The sequence below is a fragment of the Budorcas taxicolor genome, chromosome 6 (assembly GCF_023091745.1).
Source record: "Budorcas taxicolor isolate Tak-1 chromosome 6, Takin1.1, whole genome shotgun sequence".
In the NCBI taxonomy this organism is placed as follows: Eukaryota; Metazoa; Chordata; class Mammalia; order Artiodactyla; family Bovidae; genus Budorcas; species Budorcas taxicolor.
The window spans coordinates 112,980,652-113,004,736 of NC_068915.1; the positions used below are offsets into that span (position 1 = coordinate 112,980,652).

At 51.2% G+C, this 24,085-nt stretch overlaps 1 protein-coding gene across 2 annotated transcripts in view; it reads left to right on the forward strand.

The window, feature by feature from the left end:
• The first annotated feature begins 6,164 nt into the window (after positions 1 to 6,164).
• The window catches only part of KIAA0232 (KIAA0232 ortholog), an 82,577-nt gene continuing 64,656 nt past the window's right edge, over positions 6,165 to 24,085 (forward strand). For both annotated transcript variants that reach the window (XM_052641640.1, XM_052641641.1), the window contains exon 1: positions 6,165 to 6,234. The gene's annotated coding sequence lies outside the window, so the exon portion shown is untranslated. The remainder of the gene's footprint in view (positions 6,235 to 24,085) is intronic.

The following is a 24,085-nucleotide window of genomic DNA, read 5'->3' on the forward strand; positions in this document are numbered from 1 at the left end:
ACTGCTGAGATAATCCCTTGATTAAGAATCACCCCCAAGCTCTTTGCGTCTCAGTCGCCCAGATGCAGGGTCCTGCTGAGCATGGAAGAGCTAACCGGTGCAGAGGAAGCCCCCATCATTAATAACAATACACTGTCAGCGCTGAGGCTGGGAGTGCAGTCAATGTCCAGCCTCTAGGTGGCTGGAGAGGGATATCAGCCTTTCTTTCCACCCAGACTCACAAGCCGGGGGGGTTCCCCAATCTCAGGACGGGCTTCAGATCCCGGGCAGCCCCGTTAAGAGACCGGTGCTTGCTCCTGGAGGGTGCTTCTATTTTTGAGGTTTGAAAGCCAGCTCGGAGAGAGGAAGCAACTCGCTCAGGGTTGCACCGTGGCCAAACGGCAGCATTGGGCTCCCACTCTGGTCTGCTGGACCTTGGAGCTGGACTGCAAGGGCATCGCCAGAGCAAATTTAATAGGACCATGACGGACGGGGGGAAGAGGCACTGGTTGACTGGGGAAGGCGATGAGTCAGCCGTGGACACGCTGGGGTGGGGGCCCCACCAGCAAGGTGACAAGTGCAGGGTGCAAGTCTGAGGCCTCAGGCAGAGATCAGGGTGAGGAGAGAGACACACGATAAAACTGCCCCAGGGGTGTGCTGAGCAATGGGGTGAAGCAGTAGGTGGGGCGGGGTGGGGGCGGGCAGGGAGGGCAGAGAAAGAAGAGGCCAGAGCTGGGACAGGCTGGCAGCAAGCAAAAGGGCTGGTGTGGACAGAGTGTTTCCTGTGCTCCGGGCACTATCCTGACCCTCTCCATGGATTCGCACATCTCCCACACAACAGCCCTCTCAACTGGGTATTTTGTTACGAGACCATTTTGCTGATGAGCAAACTGGTGAGGCTAAACAGCTCATGCATGTCAGAAAACTCCACGGTGGAGCGATGGAGCACGGCTTCAACCCAGTCAGCTTAACCATTGTGGTCCCCGACATCTACACTGGACGGTCCCTGGTACCGCTGCTGAGGTTCCCTGTGGATTGGGGCAGAGGGGCGGGAATGAGGGAAAAGCCAGCAGCCATCGGACCAAATTTGGAAGCATAATGGACTTAACATGTGTACGGTATCTTAGAGTCTGTAGAGGACACCACATCATGGATTCTGTTTGGCTTTGAACACAACCAACAGCTGAGCAGGGCAGGTCCATGACCCCTCCATCTTCTCACAGAAAGGGCAGCCCTGTGAAATCTGTGGGCTCTTCAAGATCATACCAGGAAGCTGCATCAGAGGCTTAATCTCAACTCTTCAGAGGCTGGAAGCGTGTCTGCCACCCCTAAGAGGAATGCAGGACCACTCAGAGGAGGGATGGCTGGTGGGGAGGGGCTGTAGGCCCAGCGGGCCTCCTTAACTGACAGCGTCCGAGCTGAGAATCTTATAGGAAGCGAAGGAACACAAGGGGGAGTCCACGGGGAGCTTCTCTGGTCAGAGATCATTCAGTCAAAAGTGGACTCTTCGGACTTCCCTAGTGGTCCAGTGGCTAAGACTCTGCACTCCCAATGCAGGAGGCCCCAGGTTTGATCCCTTGTCAGGGAACTAGATCCTGGATGTTGCAACTAAGAAATTGAATTTAAAAAATTAGTAACAGCTGGCTTGGGATGGACTCACAGGACAGAGTGAAGCACAAGGCAAAGAGCAGGCTAGTCAAATTCCGGTGCCCACCACATAGCAGCAGCGTGGCCTGGGGCCACCTAACCCCTCCACAGCCCGCGTGGCTCTAGCTGTGTCTTCCTCTGCTGGCTGGGGTGGGGGTTGGAATGCTGTGAGAAAGGTACCTGACACTCGGCTGGGGGTGGGGAGGCGTGTTAGCAAAGGGACTGGTGGTGTCAGGGTTGCACCCAGTTGAAGAGTGTACACATTCTTTTACTTTTCAAACCAGGGTTTATTTCCTGGAGCAATTTAAGGTTCAGAGCAAAATTGAGTGGGAAGGTCAGAAATATCCCATACACCTCCAGTTACTCCTCCCCAGCCTCCCGCTTTCATCAAAGGGTAGCTTCGATGAAATTGTTTCCAAAAGTGAAAGTCGCCCTTGCAACCCCGTGGACTATACAGTCCATGGACTTCTCCAGGCCAGAATACTGGAGTGGGTAGCCTTTCCCTTCTCCAGGGGATCTCCCCAACCCAGGAATTGAACCCAGGTCTCCCGTGTTGCAGGTGGATTCTTTACCAGCTGAGCCATGAGGGAAGCCCTTGTTTCCAGAGTTCACAGGAAAAAGTAAAAAAAAAAAAAAAGGAAAGAAAAGGAGACTTTTGAAATCTTGCGTAAGTCCCTTGGGAAGGGGAAACTGAGGCCCAGAGCAGGAGATTACACACCCAAGGTCACAGAGCCAAGGAGGACCGGCCCCTGCTCTCTGTCAGCGTGGGGCAGCGGAGCATCACCAAGTATTCTGCACTCAGCCTGGTCCCCACGCAGGCTGCAGAAGCGCCGCCCCAGCTGGCATCCAAGGGAATCCTCGCTGGCATCCCGAACATCCAAGTCAGAGGGCACTTGGAGTTGTCACATTGCACTCTTGCTGCGTTGTCCTCACACAGGGGTCAGAGAGCCCAGGCTGGAGGTTTTGAGGCTGGTGAAATGAATGATGGCAGCCAGACACAGAGGCCTGCAGCGGGACCCCTCTGACTCCACACCAACTGTGCATTAATACCAGAGTCCTTGGGCCCCCTCTGCACTCCCTGGGAACCTCAGCCCCACAAGAGCAGAGAAGCCACGGTAATCCCCAGTCTGTCCAGGCTGATTTCTACCCAGGGGCTGTAAGGAATGTCCAGGGCGGGCTGGCACACTAAAGAATGTGGGTTCGTGCTTGGGAACGCCGTTCCCGACCACATCCACGAACACAGAGCTGTTTTCTCATGCGTGTCCGCTTGGACCACTTTACAGATGATCGTTCAGTCCTTCGTCTACAAACTGGCAGAGCCAGTGGCGGGTCGGTGAGCACCACGTGCAAGCTGACTGCTCTCTGAGGATACGGGTCTTGGGTGGAAGGGAGGCTGAGCCTAAGGACTAAACACACATATAGCCAAGATAGTTTCAGATACTGACCAGTGCTGTGAAAAAAAGCCGAAATGAAACATTGTGACCGGGGAGCTGGGTTCTCTAAAGTGGGGAACAGGGAAGGTGTTTCTGAGCAGGTGACATTGTAGCTGAGCCTTGAGCAAGGAGGAGAGAGGACAGATTTTTGAAGAGGAATCAGCAAGTATAAAGGCCCACGTGACACTGTAGCTGAGCCTTGAGCAAGGGGGAGCCAGCTGTGCAAACATCTGGGGAGAGAGGGTTCTGTGAAGAGGAATCAGCAAGTGTTAAGGTCCGAGGCTGGAGTCACTCAAGTCTTCTACGACTTTTATTAAAACAAATAATCTGAAGGCCAGGGGGCACTTCTGTTAAGGAAACAGTAAACAAGATGCTTTCATTCTCTCACCTGTAATCTTCCCCCGCCACCTCAAAATCATACTTGGTCCTAGTTCTTTCCTACTCAGCTTAAATACCTCTTCCACCAAAGAAGACTTCTGGTTCTACTAGCTCATGGTTTATAAAAACTTCTCTGTGGCAAAACGAGAAAAACGTCAGTAAACCCTGTGTGTGTGTGTACAAAGTTGCCAACCATGTTCCCTCTCTTCTGAGAATCTCTGAGATTTATTGTTACTACAGTCATCCCTCTGTTCAGCCACGGTTGGTTCCAGGACCCTTTTGATACCCAAACTGGAGGATACTCGAGTTCCTTATACAAAATGGCACAGTATTTGCATATAACCCGTGCATATTCCCCTCCTCCATACTTTAAATCATCTCTAGATTACCTATAATCCTTAATGCAATGTAAATAGTTATTACAATGTAAATGTTATGTAAATCGCTGTGGCAAATTCAAATCTTGCTTTATAAAACTTTTTGGAATTTTTTTCCCACCAATGTTTTTGACCCATGGTTGGTTAAATCTGTAGAGGCAGACCCACGGATACAGAGGGCCGACTGCATTTTTATTTTTTACCGTTAACAAGTCTTTTTCACTAAATACTGAGCATGTCGTTGTTATTCAGTTGCTGAGTCATGTCCAATTCTGCGACCCCATGGACTGCAGCATGCCAGGCTCCCCTGTTCTCCACTATCTCCCGGAGTATGCTCAGATTCATGTCCACTGAGTCGATGATAATCAGTATAGATGACAACAAAGTTAACAGTGTGGCAAAAATTAAAAGCTGACCACTCTTTGCCAATCCCTTATATTGGTAGGGAATTTCAGAGGTCTGTGAAATCCCGGGTGTGGGGACACCTAAAAACTAGACTCCATTATTTGCCCCTTCTTTGCACCCAAGTCATCCTGGATTTCCCACACCCTTTCATCCTCTCCCTCTTTCCAGAGTTTGATTTCCAAGAGGGCAGAGCCACCCGGGGTTGGCCTCCAGCCAGACCCAGAATAGGTGCTCAGAAGATACTGGCTGAATGCACTGTGATTCACGTTGACACACTCAACTGAAATAAAAGGGGGAGCAAGCTGATGAAGGGAGAGAGCTGTGTAAAGGAGCAGACAGACCGCAGACCTTAGAGCCAGACGCCTGGGTTCAAATCCTGTAAGAGAGTGCAGTTCAGGGGAGCCAGAAAACCTCACCTAGTCAGGAACAGTAAAAGTGAGAGTTGCTCAGCCGTGTCTGACTCTTTGCGACCCCATGGATTATACAGTCCATGGAACTCTCCAGGCCAGAATACTGGAGTGGGTAGCCTTTCCCTTCTCCAGGGGATCTTCCCAACCCAGGGATCGAACCCAGCTCTCCCACATTGCTGGCGGATTGGTTACCAGCTGAGCCACCAAGAAAGCCCAAGAACCTGGAGTGGGTAACCCATCCCTTCTCCAGCGGATTTTCCCAATCCAGGAAATGCAACCGGGGTCTCCTGCACTGCAGGCAGACTCTTTACCAACTGCGCTATCAGGGAAGCCAGAGGTTGAGGTGGAATCCTTTGCTTTCTCAGAGCCTCAGGTGGAGGGATGATCATGCCTTGATCCAGCATTCTTCTCAAGAGCACACCCAGGTGTACAGAGAAGGACTTGGCAGAGACTGTGCAGGTATCAATAGCTCATGGTCGTTTCTCCAGCACCTGCAGCTCAGTGTCCAGTTTTCCCCATCTCAGCCCGCAGGTCAGCTTCTCCCCCACCAGGAACTGCTTCGGGAAACTGCCCTTGCAAGTTCTGAACAGCAAAGCTCAGAGCCCGGCACCCAGTAGGCGCTCAACAAATCCAACATGGCACCATAACGTCTAGGCAGGTCACCCTCCCTCCGAAGTTAAGCAGGTAACCTCTCGAGCTCCTTCCTGTCTGGTGCCTTTTTTCAGGACAGGTCTAGGAATCACGTTTAGGAAAAGTAGGTGGGTGTGAAGAGACTCTGCTTCAAAGGTTAGTGCCTATTTTTGGTTCCCACTTCCGAATCTTCCAGAATTTATTTTTGCCTCCTTAATAAAAAGAGCCCTGTCGCATTTCCTTAGCTTGTCTTCTGGATTTTTTTCTTTTTTTTAAACCGGTATTTTAAACCGCCCACTGCAGCCATCCCAGGACGCGGCGAGGAGGTGGGGAAGAGCGGGCGGTGCACAGACAGGTGGAGCGTGTGCCCGCGAAGGAGAGGACCCGGGCGGCGGCGGTGGCCCGGGGGCGGGGAGGGGCGGTGACGGAGTTCAGGAGCCCCACGCGCCCCTGCACCCGGGGGCGGGGGAGGGGGGTGTGCATCTCCGCTCCGACGCCTCGTACACCGGGGATGGTGGTGGTGCGGCTCCCGCCTGCAGTCCCCCAATCCCCTCCCCGCCTGCGACCCCAGCACCCACCCGCGGCCGCATCGCTCCCACCAAGCAGCAGGCCTCCCCGGCGTGCGAGCGCGAGCCCCCGGAGGCGCCCCGGCGTCGGCCGGAGGGGCGGGGCCGGGGCGGGGCGGCGGCGCTGATGTAATCCCGGCGCCTGGGCGGAAGGATATGGAGCGCGGCCGGCTGGCGGGGCGCTGAGGCCGGTTGCCGGGTAACGGAGCGGAGCGGCCGCGGTGCACCGCCCCCCCCGCCCTCCGCCGAGTGGCGCCGCTGCCGCCGCCGCCGCCGCCGCCGCCGCCGCCGCTGCTTTACGTCAGGCGCCCGCCCCGGCCCGCCCGGCGCTCGGCAGCCGCTCGGAGCCCGCGGAGCGAGGAGGCGCCCCCGCCGCGGCCGCCGCGCCGCCCGGCCGCTCGCTCGGCAGGTACCGCGGGCTGGGCCGGGGCTGGGCCGGGGCTGGGCCGGGGCGGGCGGGGCCGGGCCCCCAGCGTGCGGGGCGCTGCGGGCGCGGGACCCCGGCGCCGGGGGGGGGCGCGGGCGGCGGCGGCGCGCGGGCCGGACGATGAGTGCGCACAATGGGGCTCGCTGGGAGCGGCTCTCCGGGGAGGCGCGGCGGGGCGCGCGGGGCCCCGAGGGCCGGGCCGGGCCGCCGGGGTGGGCGCTCGCGGCGGCGCTGGCCGCCTCCCGTCCTGCATTGTCCTTTAGGGGCCCCCCGCCGACCCCGGGGAAGGGAGGCGGCCGGCGGGGGCGGGCGGGCGCGCGGGCCTGTGGCTCTCTGCGCGTGCGGGGCGGGCCCTGCGGCGCCAGGTCCGGCGGAGGTTACACGGCCGCGCGCGCGCGCGCTCCGGCGGGCCGGAGCCGGCCTCCTGCGCTGGCCGCCGGCGCGAGCGTACCCCCCGGCGCCACCGAGGAGCGGGGTGGTCGCCGGGGAGAGATGCCTGCGCCCCGGGCACCCCGGCGCCCCGAGCAGCGGGATGGTCACCGGAGAGAGAGATGCCTGAGCCTCGGGACGGAGCGGGGCGGCGCGCGCTTGTACTCGGGCCTGCCCCGGCTCCTGGGGCGGGCCTGCCCGGGTTCCTGGGGGCAGACCACCAAAATCGTGGCAGAACCCGGGTTTTCGATTTCTCTACTTGGCCGCCTTTCAGGTTTTGTCCTTTAGAGACAAGCTCAGGAAAGCCAACCTAGCAAAAAAAAAAAAAAAAAAAAACTGTAGGAGATTTAGCGGGTTGGGGGGACAGAACTAAATATGGTTTCTGCTCATCACTTGCGAGTGGATGCTTGGATGTCTAGCCCGTGCGTGTGTGCTGTGCTCAGCCGTGTGTCCGACTCTTTGCGACCCCCCCGTGGACTGTAGCCCTCCAGGCTCCTCTGTCCATGGGGATTTTGCAGGCGAGAATGCTGGGGTGGCGTTGACATGCCCTCCTCCAGGAGATCTTCCCGACCCAGGGATCGAACCCGGGTCTCCCGCATTGCAGGGCGACTCTTTACCGACTGAGCCACCAGCGAATCCCCCTGGATGTCTAGGATACTTAGATATTTGATACTCCGTCCAGGTTCCTAAGAGGGAGCTTTACGTGTCTGGGTCTTTGCTTGTTAAAAAAACAAAACAGTGGTAGACGATCGGTGAAGAGTTAGTTGGGTGCAAGCAGATTTGATAATAGGTAATGTCCTGGGTAAAACTAACTATACAGTCAAATCCTAGAGCTAGCTAGGTGCCAGAGCACCTTGACCATTTCATAAGCCTGAATCCGACATGGGGAGTTCTCCCACTTTGCAGCCTGAAGGTCACATATTCTTCCATCGGTTATTTTGGGTTAATCCATTCATAAGTGGTTTTTATGTTCTTGATGACATTTCTTTGTGACAGAAATGATTCCTGAAATTGTGTCTTTACGTACCTATATATGTGCGTAGGTATACACTATTGGGGTTTCCCTGGTGGCTCAGTGGTAAAGAATCTGCCTGCAATGCAGGAGAGCTGGTTTGATCCCTGGGTTGGGAAGATCCCCTGGAGAAGGTAATGGCTACTCACTCCAGTATTCTTGCCTGGAGAATTCCATGGACAAGAGGAGCATGGTGGGCTACAGTCCTTGAGGTCCCCAAGAGTTGGACCCGATTGAACGACTAACATTTATACTTACATGTAAGCTTCTTGCAATGAATACTTATTGTGTTCTATATTAAGTTACTGTACTTGCTAAATAATTAATTTTTAGTAATTCAAAAAATATTTACTGTTTCAGTTTGGGCACATGTAAGTTTTTACATAAGCCTGTGTCATCTAGTTTGGCCACTGAAACATTGAAGGAAGTAGAGAATATTACTCTTAAATATTTAACATTGCAGAAGATGGAAGTAGAGGTACAGATGTCTTGTTTTTCAGGAAAAGTACAGGTCTTTACTGTGAGGCTAACACAAGGCAAATCTGTAACTATTTTAAGGATAATTAGCTTATTTGCTACACAAGTTGCAACCATTTAAGAAAAGTAAATGGAATTTTAGCAACTCTTTTAAAGATGTCAAAGATCACTCTGTGCTTTATTTTGCAGTAGCAGTTTCGAAAGCAGTAAGATTGTTTTTATTTTGCTTTGTGTGGAGCATTGCGGAGCCTAGGTTCTCCCTGTTGTAGCAGCATTTGACTTGGAGCAGTTAATGGCCCTCTGAGCCAGTTTTCTCATCTGTAAAATGGGGAGAGTAATGATACCTGTTTCACAGGATGGTTGGAATGATTAGGGGAGGGGAGATGTGAAGTTGTTCTGTCAAGATTCAGTCCCGTATAAAATATTAGCTAGTGCTAATGTGTCAAAGCTTCCCATTCCTCTCCTGGCTTACAGCTTTCTTAGGCTCCTACCCGACCCTTCCTACCTGCACTTTGCCCGGCTGTCAGGCCATCTTTCCTAAACACAGATTGGATCTTGTCAGTCACTGGCTCAGAAAGCTTCTAAGCCTGCCTGTTGTGTGGAGACCGGAATCCAGAGCCGGCAGCATCGCGTTTAAGGCCCCCTGCAGTCTGGCCCCAGCCGCTCTGAACCTCACCTGTCGTCCTGGTTCCCTTCTCACACTGCCCCGCGAGAGGGCTCTCGGTTCTCGGATCAGCCTAGCTGCTTCATCCCTTTTGTAATCTTTTTCTCCAGTTGGAATGCCCTGTCTCACTTCCACCCACTCCACTTTTTTAAAAGTCCACATCTGATTTTAGGTCCTCTCTGGAGCCCTTTGGAAACCCTATCAAAGTGAATTATTCATTTCTGCAGTCACAGTCCTCTATTTTTACTTTCATTATTGCCTGTATCACGCGTTGTGCTTGTTAAACTCTGGCTGTGGTGACCATGTCGTTGTTTTATCCCCAACATGAAAATGTCTAAATGTTTGCTGAATGAAGCCAAAGTCTGTAATCCACCTTATGAAGAATATTATTATTATAAAGTATTTTAATAACAAATATCAGTACCAACCACAGCACTGGGAATCTGGGAATGAGGTTTTAGGATGTTAAAGATACTGAGCATATTTCTTTTCAATTATTTTTGATCTCTCATAAAACACCAAGTGGTATTTTTATACAAAAATAACAAACAACCACCTCTGCCCTGTGTGTTGAAAGTTTCAGGGTTCACAAAGCCAGCACTGCTGACTGAAGTCAGTCTCTTGGGAGAGGGGATTGGAGCACACGTTTTAAAACATTCCTTACCTTTGAAATATAATTACATTCCCAGCAGATTACCAGCTTTTTGTTTAAAACGTTTTTGGTGGGTTTATTTTTTGGAGATTTTTATACTCATAAAAAGTAAACTGCTTTTGAGGGTGCCTGTTTAGAGTCCGTCAGGTCCGGATTTGGAAGACTCAGGTTTGTGTCTCGGCTCATCCCTCACCCCTGGGTCACTGTGGGCAAGTTAGCTAAATCTCTCTTGAACTTCTGTTTCTTTATTTTGTGAGAAGACTGCTATTTTTGCTTTGCGGTGTCACTTAAAGTGGCTGTTCTTTGTGTACTGTGTGGCCTCGTTCAGATAAAAGGTAAGAAGGATTGCATAACTTCTCAGAACATTCGTCCTCCTCGTCCCCCGGGCTGGAAACTTTCTTGAGTCTTCTTTTTCTCGACGAGATTTTTACCGAGTCTGCCTCCGTGTGTCTTTTCCATCAGCCTCTTTTTTGTTTGTTTCCTTCCCCCAGCAGTCCCTCCGTCCCTGCCCTCCCTGGCTCTTGTCTGTCCTTGTGGAGGTTGTTCCTGTAGGTAGGCCTGCTGACCGGCCTCCCTTTCCTGAGTCCTCCTGTGTTCTGTTAACAGAATTATTCAATATGTAAAATCAGGTCATAGCACACCTGCCCACCCCCCCCCACCCCCACCCCAGGTGTATAGCAGAGGTTCTCAACATCTCCCTCCACTCCATCACACCTGAGGGGTATGACCTAGTTCTGTTGGTAGGCTTACTCCCACAAAGATTTTCACCTCGGAGGCATCACCACCTGGCCAGCTGAGAATTAGTGTTAAAGGGTTAGGAAATCATTGAGACCTATGCCATCTGGCATCACTGTAACTTTTAGCTTCATCTCTCACCACCTGGTATTTCGACACTTAGACCTCTGGCCACTTCCATGGTTATTTGGAATGGCTTTTACTTTACTCTGGAATGGTTTTTTTTTGCCTTTTTTTCCTTCTTAGCAGAATCCTTAATACCGAAGGCTTGACTTCAGTGCCGCTGCGTCTATGAAAGAAGCTTCCTCTGACTTTCAGAATCAACTCCTCAGTATCCGCCCACACGGTGCTTGAGGCTGCCCCCCCTCAGCTGCTTTTTCTTTCTTTTTAGTTTATTCGTTCCATGGATCATAAACTCCTTAAGGGGAGAGAGGAGGTTCTTGGCCTCCCTCTAGGGTGTCATACGGTCTGTCACACACTTCTTACCGGTGTACATGCTGGGCTGAGTGAACTCGAGCAGTCTCCGTTCTCTGAACTAGGCAGAAGGGGAGTAGGGTTGGGATGGCTGTGTGTGCGAGCTTCATGAATCCACGGGACACTCAGAGCAGGGCCCAGCGCGCAGTCAGTGCTCAGGGAGTGGCAACCTCCACCTGTTAATTGCGGCAGGTGTAGAGACCACTAGTGGTTGGGTAGGTATGTCGATTGAGTGTATACGTTGGTTACTGTAATAGTGTTCCCAGATTTATTTCTGGCTCCTGTGTAAAGGAAAAATAATCATCTGGTCTCCCCACCTTCACTCTTCCATTGGTTTTGGGAATAAGCGAAAAAGTGAGTGTTGGGTTGGAGGGAGCTTTTGCACAGAATTACTCTGAAGACCGAGTAAGTCTTTCTGTAAGTGAGCTTAAGAAAGTGGAAAAGGGATTGCCATGTTTTCTGCTCTGTTGTTTTTTAGTAGAGCACGTGTTTTTGTTGTAGTCTGGCAGTAGAATCTTACATCTTTGTTTCTGCTTTCCTTTCCGGCTGCGCGGGGTCTGGTTGCAGTGCGTGGGGGCCGCTCCGGTCGCAGTGCCCAGGCGCATCACCGGGGGGGCTCCTCCTGCTGTGGAGCGTGGGCTTGAGGACTGCGGCTTCGGCCTGTGGAGCGCCCGGGTTTATCTGCCCCTCAGCGTGCGGACTATTCGCAGACCAGGGCTTGAACCCACGGCCCCTGCGCTGACGGGCAGCTTCTTAACCACTGAGCCAGAGGGCCACCCTCATGCAGTATCTGTCATCACAGCTGTTTGTGACATCATCTCCGAAGCTCCTTCCTGTCCCCTGGCCTTCTCCATAGCTCTCTGTCTCTTCCCGTGTCTGCTCAGCAGTCTTGCTCCCAGGCTGGAGAGGGAGAAGCTTGGTGCTGGAAGCCAGCTGTAACTCTGAAACTTTTAATTAAACATTTAGTTACTATTTTTAAGATTATCCACATTACTGCTTGACAGGTTGTATCCACTGTGGTATCTTTGATTCTGTAATAAGAAATTCCCTAAACTTGCAGCAGCATAAGTGTGTGTGTCAATCGCTACTTTACTTACGTTGACCTTACTTCTGATTATGAACTTAAAAAAAAATCATTGGAAATCTATATATTCCTAATCAGTCTCTCTTAAAACCCACCCAGAGAACTGAGGGCGATAGGTCTATCCCAGGGGACGAGCCTGGTATGAGTTAGAACTGAAAGCGGTAGGACAGTTTAGAAGACGCATAATTGCAGAACTGCAGGCATGTGGCTTTGTGTCTGTGTCCTTCGTCAACGGGGTGATGAGAGAACGTGCGTCCTGGGAGTGCGGGCTCTGTGTGTGTGCGCGTGTGCGTGTCTGTATGTGGTTATGTGACAGGAAGCAAGGCCAGGCACTGTGTGGGTGGGTGCGCGTGTGTGTGGTCTCTGTAGTGCGGCACCGGGAGTGGTCACTCAGCGCCCAGTGCACGCCCGAGCCAGTCGTGTGTGGAGGCGGCGGCCTCGGCATGTCTTCAGATTTCCTTTCCGGTGATAATGGTTGCTCACCTCAGTACCGGGGAGAGGTGGAAGGCGGGCAGGGATTTGTCTCCCCTCCAGCCAGGAGTCCGTTTCTAGCCCTAGCACATTCCCCAAAGTGCCTGTGGCGTCTTAAGAGCCAGGACGCAGGACTACTGCAAAATTGTTTGCCCAAGTTTGGGCATTTGGTCAAGCTCTTTATTTATTTTTCCTTCAGTTACTAGCCTTTTCTTAGGTGTCTGATAACCTTTTGCTCCTCGTTAGCATCTTCCTTGAAGATATTAATGGTGAAAAAGTTGAAAACAGTACTTCATTGAAGTATAGTCGACTTACAAAACTGGATTAGGTTTGGTCGCACGACCAGAGGTTCAGTTATTTTTACACATCAACAGAATGCCACCAGGAGAAAGCTGAAATTGAAGAGACGCATTTCTGGGCCGGTGGTGGTGGTGGTGGTGGTGGTGACTTGCCACTACTTCCTTTGATCACCACCCTAGATAATGATTACTGATCATACTGTTAGTTTTTTGTTAGTATCATCAGAGCTGTTTCTTATTTTTGTAAAATATAAAACTTAACTTATTAAAACTATATTTTGTGTGATTCACCAAAACATTTTTTGAATATGCGTATGTGCTCAGTCGCTAAGTCGTGTCCGACTCTTTGCGACCCCGTGACTGTGGCCTGCCAGGCTCCCCTGTCCACGGGACTCTGCAGGCAAGAGTACTGGAGGGGATTGCCATGCCCTCCTCCAGGTCTTGCCGACCCAGGGATCGAACCTAAGTCTCCTGCTTATCCTGCCTTGCAGGTGGATTCTTTACTCACTGAGCCACCTGGGAAGCCCCTGTTTTGAATACAGACAACTCTTTTAAAACCTGTTTGTTTATTTTTTTTAAGCCTTTTTTTTTGAAGTACATGTTAAATCTAAAAAAGCAGTAAGTTTAAGTTGATTAGAAAAATCTCTTTCACTCCCTGCCCATCCTGTACTCATCTTGAAAAACGATTGATAAACTTCTTGGATGTCATAGAAAAAAAATTACGTCTGTACGTGTGACTTGTGGAGTCGTCGTGGAGAGTGTGACGTGCACTGGCATCTGGAGTGCTTTCCGTGTCAGCATCTGTATCTTTCTGCCTGTGTAGATCCACTTCACTGTGGTTTCTTTGCTGTGCCTGGTTTTCTGTGCTGTGGATGTGCCAGAATTTAGTTGATGGAGTGGACTTCCAAGTTGTTATTGTAACACAATGAACATTTTTGTACATAATGTTTTGGTGAACTTTCTTGAAAAACCCCCCTTACTCTAGGCAGCCTAAAAAAAGAAAAACGAACCAGCAAGCTTCTAATTTCTTTAAATTATCATTGATAATATTAATGATTATGATCATATTAATTGTCATAATCATAATTATAGTATTAATGATTGTGATCATTAATAATATGATCAATTAAATTATCATATTAAACATTTTCTTGGTGGCTTTATTAGTTTTAATAATTTTAGACCTCAGCCTGGGCATTTTCTTCTTTGAAGTAGTTGTGAGGATTCAGTTCAGTTCATTCTGTCAGTGGTGTCTGACTGTTTGCAATCCCAGGGACTGCAGCATGCCAGGCTTCCCTATCCATCACCAACTTCCGGAGCTTGCTCAAACTCATGTCCGTTGAGTCGGTGATGCCATCCAACCATCTCATCCTCTGTCGGCCCCTTCTCCTCCCACCTTCAATCTTTCCCAGCATCAGGGTCTTTTCCAGTGAGTCAGTTCTTCACATCAGGTGGCCAAAGTATTGGACCTTCAGCTTCACCATCAGTCCTTCCAATGAATTTTCAGGACTGATTTCCTTTAGGATGGACTGGTTGGATCTCCTTGCAGTCTGAGGGACTCTCAAGAGTCTTTTCTAAAACCACAGTTCAAAAGCATCAATTCTTTGGCGCTCAGCTTTCTTTAGAGTCCAACTCTCACATCCATGCATGACTACTGGAAAAACCATAGCTTCGAGTAGATGGACTTTTGTTGGCAAAGTAATGTCTCTGCTTTTTATTATGCTGTTTAGGTTGGTCATAGCTTTTCTTCCAAGCAGCAAGCATCTTTTTATTTCATGGCTGTAGTCACCATCTGCAGTGATTTTGGAGCCCAAGAAAATAAAGTCTGTCGCTGAGGGTGACAGTCCTTAGGGTGCTTAGGGTCATTTGGGGCTTTATTTAGTTGACAAGTGGTCAGAGTTGGTGGTGGAGGAAGGCAAGGGATTCTTAGAAGCAGCTACAGAGGAGAGTGAGCTCACGCTTGTTAAAACACTTCCTCCACGTGAGGCCTCTTGTTGGGGACCCTAGGTGAACTGTCCGTTGTACTCCTCCTGACAGCTCTTGAGAGAGGTGGTGGTGTCTTCATTTTACAGATGAGGAAGCTGGAGCGCAGAGGTCTCAGGACACTTCCCTAAAGTTAGCACATGATGCATGGCAGAGCAGGAGCCCCAGCGTCTGTCTTTGTAACTTAAAAATGGACGTCCTCTCCACGGCCTGGCTCTTCCTGGAGAGTCATTTGTTTCCACAGCACTTGGCTGCGCTCACAATGTCCCAGGCGTAGATGCCAAGATGGTTAGACGTGTGGGAGACTTCCACGAGGGGACGAGGGAGGGAGCAGGGGTGCTGGGAGGAGCCCTCGGCTTCCCCACGGTGCGATCCTGCTCACGAAGGAAGGAGAGGTGGCGGAGGGCTGGGCAGACTGGAGTCAGCCTTGGCCAGGCTTCAGGCTCTGTTGGAAGACGAGGGCTGGCACCCCCTCCTGGTCAGCACTGCTGGGAGCAAGCAGCGCGAGGGACACGTGGCCTCATGTCTTGGCCCTCGTGACACTGCATGTGCAGCGGCTGCAGGCTCTGGTCAGCTGGGCTCCCCCCCGGCAGGTGGTCTCTGGGGGCTGTCTGACCACCCATGGCCCCCTCACACCGTCCTGTGCCGGTGGGTGGGGGTGGGGGAGAGTCAGCAGATGGACACACAGGCCACGTGAAGACGTAAGGCCAGAGGGCTGCTGTGGGTTTAGGGTGGACAGGGAACAGCTCCCTGGTGAGAAGACCCTCGAGCAGAGGCCGGGGGGAAACCAGGGAGACAGATGGGGAGCCATCTGAGAGGCAGAGCAGCGCTCGGGAGGGCAGAGCAAGCGCAAGACCCCCGTCCTGGGCCACCGTGAAGGCAGGACCGGGAGGACTTGCTGATGGGCTGGGTGATGTGGAATGGGAGACGGACCGGAGGCGTCAAGGCTGATTCCAGAGCCTTTGGCTTGAGTAGCGGGAACATATGGACTTGCCCTTGATTGACGGTGGGAAGGTCATGGCAAGGATGCTGGTGGTGGTGGTGAAGAATTTGTGGGTTTTTTTTTTTAAGAGATGTTGTGAGTTGAGATACCGATTAGACACCTGTCTGGTAGCTTGATGGCTTTATAATTTTGGGATTCAAGAGAGAGGAGGAGGTGAGAGGAAGTGTGGAGTGGCCTCTGTGTAGACATATTTACAGTCGCGGGAGTGGAGATCAGCTCGGCCTGGCTGTTCAGTAAGCCAGCCGCCTGAGCCACATGCAGCTTTGGAGTGCGTGAAATGGGGCTAGACTGACTTGAGATGTTCTGTGTCAAGTATGCACCAGATTTCAAAGACTTAGTATGGGGGGGAGCAACGTAAAATAGGTCGCTAATGACTTTTACCTTGATTATATTTGGAGTGATAATATTTGGGGTCTCTCGAGTTATAAATATATTACTAAAATGAATTTCTTCTGTTTTTCTTCTTTAATATGGCTGCTAGGAACTTTTAGATTACATTGGTGTGACTTGGGTTTTGCTGCTGGATCGTGCCATAGGAGGAAGTGAGTGTAAACAGAGAAGCCCCAGTGAGGCCAGGGCAGAGGAGGGGCGGCGTGGGGGCGGGCATGGTTGTAGTCTCTGCAGCTTGAGGGAAGGAAAAGTGCCAAAGAGCAGGGCGCCCTGAGCCCCTCTCCCAGATGGGCGTGATTCCAGGAGTGAGCAAGGCTTGGAGCTGGGCTGTCGAGTGGTCTCTCTCCCTACCCTGTTTTGCTTTTGCGTTTTAAGTGCGTCTCATCAGGACAAGAAGACAGCCTTTCCCACAAGAGTTATAACATAGCCTCTGCGGATGCAGCCCTTGGCAGTAGGGAGGAGCCCACATTCAGAGGACTGGACGCAGTTCACGCAGGCAAGTGGCTGTAACCCTCAAAGCCTTGCTCCCGAGGCTTCCTCTCATCTTGCAATCTTCCCCTGATGAAACGACCGTGAGAATTCGTTGCCTTCCTTTTCCCGTTCTCAGCCCCGGAGTGAACCTTGCTACCACGTTACCATCTGCTGCCTAAACCTCTAATTTGGTTTTCTGGTTTACAGGTAGCTCAGGTGGTTGGTACCTCCTCGGCGTGATTTCCACCCACCCCCATTCCCCACCCCCAAGTCCACTTCTGGCCTGCCCAGGGCTCTGGAGCTGAGGAGCATGCCTGGGCCTTCACTGGCAGCAGGCAGTCTGAGGATTTCCCGGTGCCGCTTGGGGGCTTCTTTTCAATATGTCAGTAAGTGTACCAGGCTTCCCTGGTGACTCAGAGAGTAAAGAGTCTGCCTGCAAATGCAGGAGACCTGGGTTCAATCCTTGGGTCAGGTAGATCCCCTGGAGAAGGGAGTGGCAACCCACTCCAGTGTTGCTGCCTGAGAATCCCATGGACGGAGGAGCCTGGCTTGTAACATTGCACAGGAGGCAGTGACCAAAACCATCCGGAAGGAAGAAAAACACGCAAGAAGGTAAAGTGGTGTTCTGAGGAGTTGGGCACAACTGAGCAACTGGACTGCAGTGAGGAGGCTTTACAAATAGTTGAGAAAAGAGAAGCAAAAAGCAAGGGAGAAAGGGAAAGATATACCCAACCAAATGCAGAGTTCTAGAGAATAGCAAGGAGAGATAAGAAAGCCTTCTTAAGTGAACAGTGCAAAGAAATAGAGGAAAACAATATAATGGGAAAGGCTAGAGATCCTTTCAAGAAAATTGAAGGTATCAAGGGAAGTTCATGCAAAGATGGGTATAATAAAGGACAGAAACAGTAAGGAGCTAACAGAAACAGAAGAGGTTAAGAAGAGGTGACAAGAATACATGAAGAGTTATACAAAAAAGGTCTTAGTGACCCAGATAACCACGATGGTGTGGGCACTCACCTAGAGCCAGACATCCTGGATTGTGAAGTCAAGTGAGCCTTAGGAAGCATCACTACAAACACAGCTAGTGGAAGTGATAGAATTCCAGCTGAGCTATTTCAAATCCTAAAAGATGATGCTTTGAAAGTACTGCACTCACTATGCCAGCAAATTTGGAAAACTCAGCAGTGGCCACAAGGACTGGAAAAGGTCAGTTTTCATCCCAGTCCCAAAGAAGGGCAGTGCCAAAGGATGTTCAAACTACCGCACAATTGCACTCATTTCACGTGTTAGTAAGGTTATGTTCAAAATCCTTCAAGCTAGGTTTCAACAGTTTGTAGACCGAGAGCTTCCATATGAACAGGCTGGGTTTAGAAAAGGCAGAGGAACCAGAGATCAAGTTGCCAACATCCACTGGTTCATAGAGAAAGCAAGGGAATTCCAGGAAAACATCTGCTTCACTGACTGCGCTAAAGCCTTTGACTGTGTAGATCATGACAAACTGTGGAAAATTCTTAAAGATGGGAATACTAGACCACCTTACCTGTCCACTGAGAGACCTGTATGCAGGCCAGGAAGCAACAGTTAGAACTGGACATGGAACAATGGACTGGTTCAGAATTGGGAGAGAAGTACGTCAAAGCTGTGTACTGGCAGCCTGTTTATTTAACTTCTATACAGAGTACATCATGCAAAATGCCCGGCTAGATGACTCACAAGCAGGAATCAAGATTTCCTGGAGAAATGTCTACAACTTCAGATATACAGATGATACCACTCTAATGGCAGCAAGTGAAGAGAGACTGAAGAGCCTCCTGATGAGGATGAAAGAGGAGAGAAAAAGCTGGCTTAAAACTCAACATTCAAAAAACGAAGATGATGGCATCTGGTCCCAGAAATTCGTGGCAGATAGATGGGGAAAAAGGAGAAGCAGTGACAGGTTTTATTTTCTTGAGCTCCAGAATTACTGTGAACGGTGACTTCAGCCATGAGATTAAAAGACACTTGCTCCTTGGAAGGAAAGTCACTGACAAACCGAGACAGCCGTATAGTCAAAAGCTATGATTTTACCAGTAGTCAGGTATGGATGTGAGAGTTGGATCTTAAAGAAGGCTGAGAGCCGAAAAATTGATGCTTTCAAACTGTGGTGCTAGAGAAGACTCTTGAAAGCCCCTTGGACTGTAAGGAGATCAAACCAGTCAATCCAGAAGAAATCAGCTCTGAATATTCATTAGAAGGACTGATGTTTCAGCTCCAATATTTTGGCCACCTGGTGCAAAGAGCCAGTTCATTGGAAAAGATCCTGATTTGGGGAAAGATTGAGGTCAGGAGGAGAAGGGGGCGACAGAGGATGAGATGGTTGGGTGGCATCACCAACTGAATTAACATGAGTTTGAGCAAGCTCCGGGAGATTGGTGAAAGACAGGGAGGCCCCATGTGCTGCAGTCCATGGGGTCACCAAGAGTCAGACACGGCTTAGCAAGTAAACAACAACTTATATCAGGCGAGTGTTTTTGCTCTTAGATGTTATACTTTCCCCCCCTGCATTTCATTCTCTGTTTCCAGAAAAGCACATGTGCAAATCAAAGAACAGTGTTTCTAAGCTTTTTCACTGACCATGCGATAGACACTGTCACAGAAGCGAAATGCATCTTAAGTGGAACATATTCAGGCCTTGTCTGTGCAGGCGGGCTGTAGCCTTGAAAGGGCTCAGGGAGCGCCCTGCCGTCTGTACGGCTGCACTGGAGCAGAGCCCATCTCGCTTTCTCTCTGGCTCGGCCTCAGGTCGCCCAGCTTCTCAAGATGCCTCCAGACCTGTGGGGACAGTGAAGCGTATTTGGAAACCACGATTAAGAAAGATGTGCTGGAGGGTGGGGTGGGGTGAGCATCGGCTACCAACACAGGTGCCACAGGCTCGATGCCTGGTCCGGGAAGGTGCACATGCCTTGAAGCAAGCGAGCCTGTTCACCGCCACTGTCTAAGCCGCAGCCCCAGAGCCTGTGCCCTGCGACGGGAGAAGCCGCTGCAGCGGGGAACCTGGGCGCTGGAGCTGAGAGGCGCCCTCGCTGGCCTCACCTTAGAGAAAGCCTGGGCGCAGCAGTGAAGACCCAGCACAACCAGATATCGCTGGCCTCACCTTAGAGGAAGCCTGGGCGCAGCAGTGAAGACCCAGCACAACCAGATAAGAGGCTAATAAAAAGAAGGACGTGCTAGATGCGAAGTGAAACAGCTTGTCTTTGACTCTCCAAAATCTTATGCCCGCAAGGCTGCAAGTCAAATGAGGGGCAAACGGTGCTGCGGAGAGACACAGCTTTGGACCTAGGCCCACAGTGACCCCAATCCTAACCCGGGACCTTGAGTGCTCACTTCAGTTTCTTAACCCATAAGACAAGGAGGTTGGGCTGAACTCGGTGCTTGTTGGTGCTGTGAAGGCAGGATCTGCACAACTTAGGGGCTCAAACGTTTGCTGAATGAATGAATGGGTAGAATTCTTCGCCCAGGTGACTTACTGTGTGAGGCAGGGGCTGGGGTGATGGGCAGGCCCCCCACCCCTCCCTCGGCTGTGCCCCTTCAGCCCCTGTCAGATTTAGTCCTGGGATCTACCGCTTGATAGCTCATGTGGTAAAGAATCCACCTGCAATGCAGGCGACTCCAGTTCGATTCCTGGGTTGGGAAGATTCCCCTGGAGAGGGGCTAGGCTACCCACTGCAGTATTCTTGGGCTTCCCTGGTGGCTCAGCTGGTAAAGAATCCGCCCACAATGCAGGAGACTGGGTTCGATCCCTGGGTTGGGAAGATCCCCTGAAGAAGGGAAAGTGTCCCCCACTCCAGTATTCTGGCCTGGAGAATCCCATGGACTGTATAGTCTGTGGAGTTGCAAAGAGTTGGGCACAACTGAGCGACTCTTACTTTCACTTTCTACCACTTGGAGAAATGTTTGAACAGCCCTAGATCGGGTGACCCCTCTCTGAACGTGAAGATGGGGTGCTTCCAAGGCTTCCCCTGTCACCTCCCTGGACACCTTTTACCGGGATAAAAGCTGCGGGAGAAGAAGCGCAGTTGGCGTCACACGTAGGGGGGGCCGTGCCGCAGACGGGCTGTGTTTCCTGGCGCAGCTGAAATAGGGCCCCACCGCCCCGGCGGCTGCGAGCCACAGACGCTCCTGATCGGTCCTGGGGTCAGCAGTCCCCTGTCGTCGGCAGGGCTGGCTCCTGGAGATTCTGCGGGAGGAGCCGCTGCGTGCCCCTCTCCTAACCTCTGGGACTGCGTTTCTCGGTCTGCAGGCACACCAGTCTGGTCTCTGCCTCTGCCTTCATGTGATGTCCTTGAGTGTCTCTGCCCAGATTTCTTCTTCCTTCTGAGGACATCAGTCACTGACACAGCGTCTAAACAGAGGTAGATAGAAAAACGAATAGTGGTTGTAAGAGAATGAAGAGGAGTTACTAACTGAAAGTGATTACATTGCCTAGAACTTTGGTTAGCATACTCGTGTTCTTAAACATAGAAAACAGCGTTTCCATAGAGCGGAATCGTGGATTCTGCCTTTTCTGCAGAGCGAATGATATGCGAGCATGATCATTTCATGCATGTGCTGAAGTCACGTTCTCATAGCTTTTTAAATTACTGGATAGCACACCACCACTGCCTTCCAGCTGAAGCTGCCCGTGCCCCCATGGTGTCTTGCATGAAGTAGCTTACCCCAAGTGGCGGCTGTTTCTGATGTTTCAGCTGAGGGGCCTGTGACTCTGATGGGGCCTTCGGTTCCTTTGTGAGTCCTTTGGTGGGCGGGTGCTCTGGAAAGCAGGTGCAGACAGGTTAGCATGCAGAGTGGGGATTCGGACCTGCCCGAGGGGGCCGCACCTGCACGCAGAAGGGAGCCGTCGGGCCGTCGGGCTGCCTGGCAGGTCCAGCCCAGCCTTGCTCCCCTCCCGCCGCGGGGAGCTGCAGAGCTCCAGTTGCCCCAGATTGGAGCCGCGTATGCGCGCCAGTCAGTCACTGCATGTGGGGCAGTCCTGGGAAGGGGCACAGTGCAGCCAGTAGGGCGGCATTTGTCTTAGAATGCTTTTGAGTGACTTGGTTTACCGGTTGACCTTCTGGAGAAATACAGGATAGGGCTGTTCCCCTTTTGTCTCTGACTCCACTCAACACCCCCCTCACCGTCTATGTAACATGTACATATGTGTGTAGGGGGGTGACACCCCTTGTGCATGTAATGTGTACATATGTGTGTGCAAGGGTGATACCCCCACTGTATATGTAACACGTACATATGTACACTGTAACATGTACATGTGTGAGAGGGGCTACACCCCTACCATGTATGTAACATGTACATGCGTGTCTGGGTGACACCCCCCACCGTGTATGTAATGTGTGTGTGGGGTGACTCCCCTCACCATGTATGTAACGTGTACATACGTGTATGGGGAGACAGCCCCCATGTGTGTAACATGTACATGTGTGTGGTGACTCCCCCCACCATGTGTGTAATGTGCACATGTGGGGGGCGTTGACACCCCCACCGTGTATGTCATGTACGTGTGTCGGGGGTTAGACAACCCCATGTGTGTAACATGTATGTGTGTGGGGTGACTCCCCCATGTATGTAACATGTACATGTGAGGTGACTCCCCCCACCATGTGTGTAAAATGTGCACGTGTGTGGGGGTGACTCCCCTCACCGTGTGTAGTGTGCACATGTGGGGGGGTTGGGTGGTGAGCAGAGTGATGATGCACGTCAAGCTTTTCTTTCCCAGATTAAACGCACTGGCTTCCTGTAACTTACATTATTTCACGTGTTATCCATGCTGACCTGCTGTTTTCTTGGTGTGGTCTAGACTTCCTTGATTTTCTGCATGTTTTCAAATATTTATCAGTCACGTGGAGATCCTTGGAGCCACAGCTTCTCAAAAATTTGAAACCCTGTATAATGTGAATTAAATTCTCATCTCATTTAATCCTGCCTCTCTCTTTCCCCTGCTGATTCATCCCGCTTTGATGATCATAGGATCTCTTACAGAATCTGTGGTACAGTTGTGCTGTGTTCAAGCAGGGCGGAATCTCTGGAAAGCCAGACTTAGATGCAGACCAGTGCCGCTAAGGTCGTCCCCTTTGGGCCCAGAAGGACCCTTCTGGGTTGTTGTGAGTTGTTATGGGATGGTCTGCAATGGTGAGGAGCTCGACTCTGGCGTCAGCTCAGCCTGCTTTCAAATCCCATCTCTTCCTCTTTTGTTTCTGTCTGGGGAAATTCATTTCCTGAGTTTCAGTTTCCTCATCTGTAAAAAAGGGAACACTCAGATGGTAAGGCTTCAGTAAGCATGAGCTGCTTCTGTTGCTGGAAGAAAACCACAGCTTCTGTTCTAGGGAGGAAAGGATCTTTGCTCGCTCGTTCTGGACACAGGTGACCGGGCTGTCTCCATGATCTTAGATGTCAAGTAGCAGGAAACGTGCTTCACCAATAAAGAATGTCTGCGGAAAACCTAGAGAGCATCCTTCTCAGTGAGGAAGTGTGGAAACGTTTCCTGTATAATCGCGTACCCGACGCAGGACGCCCCGCTGGTGCTGCTGCCCTTCCCGGCGCTCCGCAGCCCAGACCGTGCGTCAGTGGGGGCGGGATGCGGGGAACAGAGCCGTCGGCCTGCGCAGATGACGGCCGTGGAGAGGACCTAGGAGCATCTGAACCTGGTATCTGGGAATAAAGCTCACAGCCACGGTCCGTGTAAAAAACTTATGATTTGGACACATCCATGAAATTTTAAAGTTTTGACCTGTACTGGGGCTCTTTATATAAATGTCATCATTTCACTCTGTCTTTTGAGGGAAGACGTTACTTGGTTTTGTTTTTTAAATTAAAAAAAAATTTTTTTTTGGCTGCACCTTGTGGCTTGTGGGATCTTAGTTCTCCAACCAAGGATCAAACCCACACTCCCTGCATTGGAAGCATGAGTCTTAACCTCTGAACCACCAAGGAAATCCCAGAGAGTTTTAATTACTGTAAAATTCGAACCCACAATGTATCGCCTTGTAGAGTGTCACACTTTGCCGAGTACAGTATTTTAAATATATATTTTTAGGGCTGTTGTACTGTTAGCTTGTCTTTAAAGTACTTACGTTTTGGGGGGTTTGGAAAAGTATAGCTGTTTCACTGATCTAAGGAGAATTACATAAGACAGGTCGTCGCTTGGGCTCCAGATATCATAGGGCCTCTTAGTGTGTTTCCCAAATTCAGGAATGCCTCAAAGTACACTTGAAGTGAAGTAGCTCAGTCGTGTCCGACTCTGTGCGACCCCATGGACTATAGCCTGCCAGGTTCCTCGTCCATGGGATTCTCCAGGCAAGAATACTGGAGTGCGTTGCCATTTCCTTAGTAGCATTTCTGAGGTTTTCAGCACATATGTTAGATCAGGTACCGTAGTTCTAGCCTGCGTCTCCACCAGCCCCAGAGTGTACCCCCTGAGAATGATCCTTTTCCCTCCAGTGTGGATCCACTGGCCAGCTGGATTCACTCTTGGCAGTGGTTCTGCCCTTAACCTCCTGTGTTTACACCTCCAGGTGTCTGCCTTGATCCCCTAAAATACAGCTTGATGGCTGTGTGAAGCAGAAACAGGCCTGAGCCCGCCTCAGTGGCTGTAGGCTCCCCACGGTGTTCGGGTGCCTGCCTTCCCGCCGTGCTTGTCTCGGCCGCCGGGAGATT